The sequence below is a fragment of the Meriones unguiculatus genome, assembly GCF_030254825.1.
Source record: "Meriones unguiculatus strain TT.TT164.6M chromosome Y unlocalized genomic scaffold, Bangor_MerUng_6.1 ChrY_unordered_Scaffold_23, whole genome shotgun sequence".
In the NCBI taxonomy this organism is placed as follows: domain Eukaryota; kingdom Metazoa; phylum Chordata; class Mammalia; order Rodentia; family Muridae; genus Meriones; species Meriones unguiculatus.
In genome coordinates, this window is record NW_026843709.1 from 21,240,622 (window position 1) to 21,250,778 (window position 10,157).

Here is a 10,157-nt window from a genome sequence, read left to right on the forward strand (position 1 = left end):
CCTTGATCTCCTCTAGTTGTCTTATTGCTCTGGCTAGGACTTCAAGTACTATGTTGAAGAGATATGGAGACAATGGGCAGCCTTGTCTTGTCCCTGATTTCAGTGGGATTGATTTAAGTTTTTCTCCATTGAGTTTGATGTTAGCTATAGGCTTGCTGTATATTGCCTTTACTATCTTTAGGTATGTGCCTTGTATCCCTGATCTTTCCAAGACTTTAAACATGAATGGGTATTGGACTTTGTCAAATGCTTTTTAGACATCTAAAGAGATGATCATGTAGTTTTTCTCCTTCAGTTTGTTTATGTGGTGGATTACATTGATGGATTTTTTTTTTTTATGTTGAACCACGCTTGCATGCCTGGGATGAAGCCTACTTGATCATGGTGGATGATATCTTTGATAAGTTCTTGGATTTGGTTTGCAAGTATTTTATTGAGTATTTTTGTGTCAATATTCATAAGAGAGATACCTCTGAAGTTTTCTTTTTTATTGGATCTTTGTGTGGTTTAGGTATTAAGGTGACTGTGGCTTCATAGAATGAGTTTGGTAGTGTTCCTTCTGTTTCTATTTTGTGGAATACCTTGAGCAGAATTGGAGTTAGCAATTCTTTGAAGGTCTGGTAGAATTCTGAGCTGAAGCCATCTGGTCCAGGGCTTTTTTTGGAGGGGAGACTGTTAATGACTGCTTCAATTTCCTTGGGAGATATAGGGCTATTCAGCCTTTCTATCTGATCTTGACTTAGTTTTGGTAGATGGAATCTCTCAAGAAAATTATCCATTTCATTTATATTTTCAAATTTTGTGGCATATAGGCTTTTGTAGTATGACCTAATAATTGTTTGGATTTCCTCAGTGTCTGTGGTTATGTCCCCATTTTCATTTATGATTTTGCTGATTTGGATAGTTTCTCTCTGCTTTTTAGTTAGTTTGGCTAAGGGTTTGTCTATCTTGCTGATTTTCTCAAAGAAACAGCTTTTTGTCTCATTGATTCTTCGGATATTTTTATTTGTTTCTAATTGATTGATCTCAGCCCTGAGTTTGATTATTTCCAGCTGTCTGCTCCTCTTGGGTGTATCTGCTTCTTTTTTTTTCCTGGGTTTTTCAGTTGTGCCATTAAGTTTTTTGTACGTGATGTTTTGAATTTCTTCTTGCAGGCACTTAGTGCTATAAAATTTCCTCTGAGCACTGCTTTCAGTGTGTCCCATGAATTTGGGTATGTAGTGCCTTCATTTTCATTGAATTCTAGGAAGTCTTTAATTTCATTGTTTATTTCTTCCTTAACCCAGCTGTCATTGAATAGTAAGTTGATCAGTTTCCATGTGCATGTCAGCTTTTTGTTGTTTCTGTTGTTGTTGATGTCTAGCTTTAGTCCATGGTGCTCAGATAGTATACAAGGGATAATTTCAATCCTTTTGTATCTGTTGAGTCCTACTCTGTGACCCACACTATATGGTCTATTTTGGAAAAGGTTCCATGCAGTGCTGAAAAGAAGGTGTACTCTTTTGAGTTTGGGTGAAATAATCTGTAGACGTCTATTAGGTCCATTTGATTTAGGGATTCTGTGAGTGCTTTTATTTCCCTATTTTGTGTCTGTCTAGGTGATCTTTCCCTTAGTGAGAGTGGAGTGTTGAAGTCTCCCACTATTAAGGTATTAGGATCAATGTATGATTTAAGCTTTAATAATGTCTCATTTACGAATGTCGGTGCTCTTGTATTTGGGGCATAGATATTCAAGATTGTGATGTCCTCTTGGTGGATTTTTCCTTTGATGAGAATATAGTGGCCCTCCTTATCTTTTTTTATTAACTTGGGTTGAAAGTCTATTTTATTAGATATTAGGATGGCTACTCCAGCTTGTTTTCTGGAACCATTTGCTTGAAAAACAGTTTTCCATCCCTTTACTCTGAGGTAGTGTTTATCTTTGTTGCATAGGTATGTTTCTTGGATGTAATAGAATGTTGGATCCTGTTTCTGTAACCATTCTGTTAGCCTGTGTCTTTTTATTGGTAAATTGTGTCCATTGATATTGATAGATAATAGTGACCAATGCATGTTAGTTCCTTTTGTAATGGAGTCAGTGATCTAACCCTGTTTCATTGCTTGTTTTCTTTTCATTTTTGTTGGAACATTATCGGTATGCCTCAATTTCTTGGGTAAATTTGTTTTCGTTGGATTGGAGTTTTCCTTCTAGTTTCTTCTGTAGGGTTGGTTTGCTGTGTAGATTTAGCGTAAATTTAGTTTTGTCATGGAATATTTTGTTTTCTCCATCTATGTTGATTGAAAGCTTTGCAGGGTATAGTAGTTGACATTTGTGATCTCTTAGAATCTCCATGATACTTGCCCAGGCCCTTCTGGCTTTCATAGTTTCTGATGAGAAGTCAGATGTGATTCTAATAGGTCTACCTTCATATGTTACTTGGCCATTTTCCCTTGCTGTCTTTAATATCTTTTCTTTGTTCTGTAGATTTAGTGTTTTGACTATGATGTGATGTGTGTCTTTTCTGGCCCAGTCTATTTGGAGTTCTGTAGGCCTCTTGTATATTTATGGACATCTCTTTCTTTAATTTGGGAAAATTTTCTTCTATGATTTTCTTGAAAGTATTTTCTGGACCCTGGAGCCTGGGGTCTTCTTTTTCATGAATTCCTATTATTCTTAGATTTTGTCTTTTCATAGCATCCTTGATTTCTTGGATATTTTTTGATTGGAACTTTTCTGATTTTACTTTTTCTTTGAGAGAAGTATCCATTTCTGCAAGTGTGTCTTCAGCTCCAGAGATTCTCTCTTCCATCTCTTGTATTCTGTTGGTGATGCTTACTTTTGTGGTTCCTGATCTTTTCTCCAAGTTCTCCAGCTCAAGGGTTTTCTCATTTTATTTTCTTTATTGATTCTAATTCTGTTTTCTGCCTTGCACCATTTCTTTCATGTGTTTGAATTTGGATTCCTCTCTCTCTATGATGGCCTGTATTTCTTTCTTGGAATATATTGAGTTACAAGGTGGCCTATTACTGTGGGGTTGGATCTGAAATTTCCTAGGTTGTGTCTTTGAACTGAGCAGTTACTCACTTCCTCACTAAATGTACCTTCACATTCTTATTGATATAATAGCTCATCTACTTAAGTGTGGATTCCCCAGTGAGGAAATGTCTGGGAAGTTAGATAATATAATTCCTATTGTAGTTATATTGTGGCAGGGTGTGCTTTGAGGTTGACAGGCCAATGAAAATTACCAGACAGAATAACATCTGTCACTTTATATTTTTTATTTCTTTAGGTCTTGGTCTCTCTATTTATAAATATGTCTTTATAGCTCTTTCTCTCTCTGTCTCTCTCAGTCTCCCTCTCTTTGCCTGCTGCTTTTGGTTTAGTATGAAAAGCTCTTGAAAGAAACATGTAACAAATCAACTGAACTAATAGTATTGGAGACAGGAACTGTCATCTCTGGTTTGTGTGCTTTCACCTGCCCAGATTGAGGCATGTGGGGATGTTCAGCTTTTCTCTCAAGCAGGCTACCCACTTGGCCCTTTTAATAACTGGTTCCGGAAACTCTTACTCGATTTCACCTGTTTCATAACATCATTCTTCCTTTCATTCAATCAGCACCTAACCATTGTAATATCATAATAGCATTGGGATGTCATGATGAATTTTCATGTCCTGATGCCATTGTGATGTTATAATAACATTGTGATGTCAACATAGCATTGGATGTCCTAATATCATTATGAACTCTTACTGTTGTTTAATCATAATAGATTTTGATTTCAAAATTCCATTGTGATGTTAAAACACAATCATGTCTAAATACCATTGTGAATTCATAATAGCATTGTGATGTCATAATAACATTGTTTAATCATAATACCATTGGGATGTCATAATATTGTAATATCATAATAGCATTGTGATGTTATAATAGCCTTTTGAGGTACAAATAGCATTGTGACCTCAAAATTCTATTGTGATTAGATACCACAATCATGTTGAAATACCATTGTGATGTCATATTAGCCTTGTGATGTTATAATACCATTGGTCTGTCATAATATCATTGTGATATCATGACACGACACCATTGTGATGTCATAATAAATTTGTGATATCACAATACAATCGTGATGTCATAATAGAATTGAGATATCATAATACCATGGTGATATCATAAGAGCACTGAGATGTCATGACACAACTGTGATAACATAACCATTGAGATGTCATAATAAAGTTGAAATGCCCTTTTATAAATGTGATGTCATAATAGAATTGTGATTTCATAATACCATTGTGAAGTCAAAATACCATAGTGATATCAAAATAGCGATTTAATGTCATAATGCCATTGTGATGTCATAATAGCATTGTGTTGTCATCATAGCACTGTGATGTTGTAATACCATTGTGATGTTAAAATTGCATTGTGATGTCATACCACAATTATGTTGGAATAGTATAATATGTCATAATAACATTTTGATGTCATAAAAGCATTGGAATGGCATGAGAACATTGTGATGTCATAATAGCATTGTGATGTTCTACTACCATTGTGAAGTCATAATAGCATTGTCATGTCATAGTACTACTGTGATAACATAAAACTGTTGTAAAATCATAATACCATTAGATGTCATATCATTGTTCTGTCATATTAGCATTGTGATACCACAATGGAATTGTTATGTTATTTTTTTTCTTTGAGTTTCTTATTCCATTGTAATATCATACTATGATTATAATAACAAAATACCATTGTGACATCATAATAAAATTTTGAGGTCATAATGAAATTATAATGTCAAAATTCCATTGTTATGTCATAAAACAATCATGTCATAATAGAATTGTTATGTTATAATAGCATTGTGATGTCAAAATTCCATAGTGATATCATCTGAGGATCATATAATTGTAATATCATAATAGCTTTGTGCTGTCATAATAGCTTTGTGATGTCAAAATTCTTTTGTGATGTCATATGACAATCATTATGATGTCATAATAACATAATGTCATAATAGCATTGAGATGTCATGACACTATTGTGATGTCACCAAAGCATTTTTATATCAAAATTCCATTGTGATGACATAATAGCATTTTAAAACCATTATACCATTGTGATGTCAGCATAGCATGGCGTTAGGGTTATGATTAGGTTTAGGGGTTAGGATTAGCATTAGTGTTAGACATCTTCTACTTGGGTTTTGATGTTTATTTTGGCTATCTTTTGTGTGTGTCCTTTTTTGATATGGGATGGACAGTTTTGCCTTTTAAACATATGAAGTATTATTTTTGAGTTTTTAGTGCCTAACTAGGATGGTGTGTACTTTGCCAGCTGCAAGACTCCTGTGTCTATTTTGCCTTAGGCATGGCCAATATCTATGCCCTGTGAAAAGATGTCATGTTGAAAGGATCAGTCATCTTCCAGAGCAGTGAGACATACTAATTTAGTCAGCATTTAAAAGTTTTTTGACATGGCACGTGTGCAGCTTCCATGTTTGTCTCCCAGCCTAATTTTAGGTTCTTACATTGACCAACAGAACATATCTCTTGAACCATAATGGCCTTTGGCAGGAGTTCTTCTGTGGAAGGCCCATTTTTTGAGATTGCCTGGACTTTTTAGAGCATTGTAACATTATCTCTCCACTTACAAAACTAAAATTGATATGAATTCAATCTTTAAAACAGTAAGGACATAACATCTATCATTATGAGAAAAGAACTGACATGGTAACCTTCAGGAATTTTCTTTTTTCATCTTGAATCTTTTACCTCTGTGACAATGTCACATAGGAAATGGAAATTGATGTTTATTTAACTGGACAGCTTTCTAAGTAGAGAAGCTTCAACGTGATGGGGGATTGAGGGGAATGTACCCAATGACAACGATTCCTACTGTGGTCTTGGATTTAAAATTTCCTAGGTTGTTACTTTGAACTGAACATTTAGTGGCATATTCACTAAATGTACCTTCATATTCTTATGGAAAAAATAGGCAAACAGGGTCTAGGGTTCCCTGGGGTGTTGAATCTTTAAGAGAAGCTAAAAGAGAAGGAAACCAGACAATTCCTGGGATTGGTTTGGCTGAAACACAGAAAGAACTGTGAATGTAAAAGAAGAACCGAGGGGCAATAAACTCTTTGAAAGCTAGTAATGTTGCACACTAGAGTTGCCAACCCTCTATGAGCATGGTTGCTTGTCTACCAGTCTGGATTGGCATTTGTGTCCTACTCAGTGGTCAGAGAATAATCCTTCTGATTCTGGGGTTTACATTTAAAACTGGGACTTGAGGACAGAGACATGGGTCTGTGTTATATTCCTAGCACACCAAGCAGATATGTTTCCTGCTGTGGTCCCCTGACTAACTCTCTAAATATAGTATTAGTGTCATGTGTCTTTTTAAGAGGAGCAACCTAGGCTCCTGAGGTCTGAGGTAGCTTGGTAAACACTAGTTCATGACTAGGATACTCTGCTACAAAATGAATTCCTGGAAAGAAAGCCTTACAAAATCAAATTCTTTGCTCCTTCAGTGGAATCATTTCCCCATGTTAAAAGTCATTGTAAAAGTTGTGAACATATTATTTTAATTACTTATGAGGGAATTTCATTTAATATACATTACACTATTTTTCCATTGCTCCCTGATTCAAATTCTTACCCTTGTGTCACATATTTTTTTTTTAAATATATCAGTTGAAGTATGTGTGGTCCATATACTCATTGGAACATGTTCAGAATCTCATTGCCAAGTCCCTTAAAGAAAACTGAGATCATCCTTTCTGCTCCCTGCAACCAACCCCAAAAAGAAGCCATCTCTCCTGAAGATATCTATACTTCTTCACCTTGATTAAAGTTTTTCTTATTTATTCATTATGATTTGTTCACTTTGTATCCTCTCTGCTGCCCTCTCCTTCTCTTTCCAGTCCCACTCAGCCTCCTTCTTATATCTCTATGACCTTTTTCTAGTTCCCTAATAGGGACGCCCTCCTCCACCTTCTGTCTGACCCTAGCTTATCAGGTTTCATCTAGGCTGGAAGAATCATTTTCCTTTGTACCTGATTGCCAGGGAATTGTTCCCCTTGTGTCCTCAATTCCCTTTATTTATTACACAATTCCTGCCAAATCTCCTGCAGGCTTCTCAGAGCTCTGAGGGAAGGGAGAATTTCATAGGGAAATCCTATTCAGTACTAGGTGGCTTAAGGTTTCTCTCTGCATAATATTTGACTGTGGGTCTCTGTATGGAATCCTATTTGATGCAGAAGGAAGCATCTCTGTGGACAGAACATGACACTGAATTAATCAGTTGAGGGCAGAGAGCAACATACTTTAATAACAATGGCCTGGGTTGCTTGAAAATTTCCGTAGGATGCCCTGGCCCAAAAACTCAAGTAACTGCCACCCAGTTCTCCTAGTGGAAGACTGTTATGGTCACAAAAGATGGCCTTTTGTAACTTTAACCCCATTATTATGAGACCTCCTAATAAGTGAATACATACCACATTTGTCTTTCTGAATGTTAGGTACTACACCCAGGATGATTTCTCAGGGTTCCATCCATTTGCCTGAAAATATCTTGTCATTTTCTTAGGTGACTAATACTCTGTCATAGAAATGTTCCACATTTCCTCCAAAAGAGATGGTCAGTCCTGTTCTTCTGTCCTTAGAATTTGCAGGGACTTTAATCATTGTATTGAATGACAAACTATCAAGATAAATATGTTCTTTTAGCCTAGAAGTCCCTCCATCTTCTTCCACTTACTGTTGATTGCGATGTTCCCTTGAAGCTCATTTCCTTACATTTCAAGTCCCCACCGAGGAAATATCTGGGAAGTGTTAGGATTTGTGTGGCCTGGTTAGATAATATAATTCCTTTTGTTTCACTAATTTCTTTCTCAGCCCTTTTGTCTTATGCATACATGAAGGCTACTGATTTTTTTGAATTAATATTGTATCCAGCCAGTTTTCCAAAGGTTCTTATCAGCTGTACAACTATGCTGGTAGAAATTTAGGTCACTCTGGTACACTGTCATATCATCTACAAATATTGATACTTTGATTTCTTCCTTTCTGATTCCTATTCCCTTGATCTCCTTCAATTATCTTATTCTCTAGCCAGGGCTTCCACAACTATGTTGAAGAGATATGGAAAGAGTGGACAGTCTTGCCATGTTCCTGATTTCAGTAGGATTGCTTTAAGTTTCTCTCAAAATCTCAAAAGATAACACATGCTGATGAGATTGTGGATAAAGGGAAATCCTCCTTCCTTGCTGGTGGGAATATAAACTTGTACAACCACTCTGGAAATCAATCTGGTGCTTTCTCAGACAAGTAGGAATAATGCTTCCTCAAAAACAAATTATACCACTCCTAGGCTTATATATCCAAAAGAGGCTCAAGTACACAATAAGGTCATTTTCCCAACCATGTTAGTAGCAGTTTTATTTGTAATAGCCAAAACCTGGAAACAAACCAGATGCTCCTTCAACTGAAGAATGGATACACATATTGTGATATATATACACAATGGAATATTACTCAGCAATAACAAAAAAAAAACAAGGAAATTATGAAATTTGCAGGTCAATGGTGGGAACTGGAAAGGATGAATGATTATCCTGAATGAGCTATCCCGGAAGCAGAAAGACACACTAAGTGTATGCTCACTCAAATAGACATATAATATAGGATAAACCTAGTAAAATCTGTACACCTAAAGAAACTAGTTAAGAGGGAGAACTCTTGCTAAATTACAAAGAGGATGGATATAGGAAGAAGAAGAAAATAGGGAACAAGTTAGGAGCCTGCTACAGAGGGCTTCTGAAAGACTCTGCCCTGTAGATTACCAAAGCAGATGCTGAGACTTATGGCCAATTGCTGGGCAGAGTGCATGGAATCTAATGAAAGAAGTGGGAAATAGTAAGATCTGGAGAGGACAGGAGCTCCACAAGTAGAGCAAGAGATCCAAAAACTCTGAGCACAGGGGTCTTTCTTGAGACTCATACTCCAACCAAGTACCATGCATGGAGATAACCTAGAACCTCTGCACAGATGTAGCCCATGGAAGTTCAGTGTCCATGTGGGTTCCACAGTAATGGAACAGGGACCACCTATGACATGAACTGATTAGCCTGCTCTTTGATCACCGCACCCTGATTGGGGAGCAGCCTTACCAGGCAACAGTGAAAAAGAATACAGCCACCCCTGATGATATCTGAAAGATTAGGATCAAAAGGAAGAAGATGAAGACCTCCCCTATCAGTGGACTTGGGTAGGAGCATGCATGGAGAAGGGGGAAGGAAGGTAAGATTGTGAGGAGATAGTGTTTTATAGGGGAATACAAAGTGAATAAAGTGTAATTAATAAAAACTAAAATAAAAATTATTGAAAAATGTATTTCCTTTTGGATTTATATTATAGGAGGGTGTGCTTTGAGGTTGATATGCCAATGAAAGTGAACAGACTTAATGGAGTCTCAGTCACTTTACATCTTTGTTTCTGTGGGTCTCAGTCTATTTCTGAATTTCGCTCTCTAGCTCTCTCTTTGTCTCTTTCAGTCTCCCTCTCTCTGCCTCCAGCTTGTGGTTCAGTATGAAAAGTTCTCAGTTTGTGTGAAGGACTACAACAACATTATTACTTGCTGATATGACATGACGTATGGTCTCCTAAAAATATAAGCAATGTCCCAATTAAATGATTTTTTGTTTAAATATTTGCCTTGGTCGGGGAGCATTTTCACAGAAAATTATTCACTGACTGTGCATTTAACAAATAATAATAGAATCTGTCATAATGTGAAACTCACAAGTGAAGGACATGTGACTTTATTAATGACCATTTGAAAGAATTATGTGATGTTCGCTTTGGCAGCACATATACTAAAATTGGAATGATGATGAGAAGATTATCATGGCCCTTGCACAAGGATGACATGCAAATTACTGTAGCATTCCATACTTTTTTTGGAGAAATTAAAGAAAACACAAATATTGGAAATTGTGGAGAGAAAGAACTTAGGGAAGAAAACAGGAACTACAGAGGTAAGCATGACCAATAGACTATATGAGATGGAAACAAGAAACTCAGTTGTGGAAGATACAATGGAAGAAAACAGTGTATTTGTCAAAGAAAATGTTAAATCTAAAAAAAATTCCTGCAACAG

The 10,157-nt window shown here is 36.3% G+C and overlaps 1 non-coding gene across 1 annotated transcript; it reads left to right on the plus strand.

Annotated features, from left to right (window-relative positions):
- Positions 1–9,846: 9,846 nt before the first annotated feature.
- Positions 9,847–9,956, plus strand: LOC132651601 (U6 spliceosomal RNA). Its single transcript, XR_009589188.1, has one exon. It is a non-coding gene; the product is annotated as a U6 spliceosomal RNA (small nuclear RNA).
- Positions 9,957–10,157: the final 201 nt, after the last annotated feature.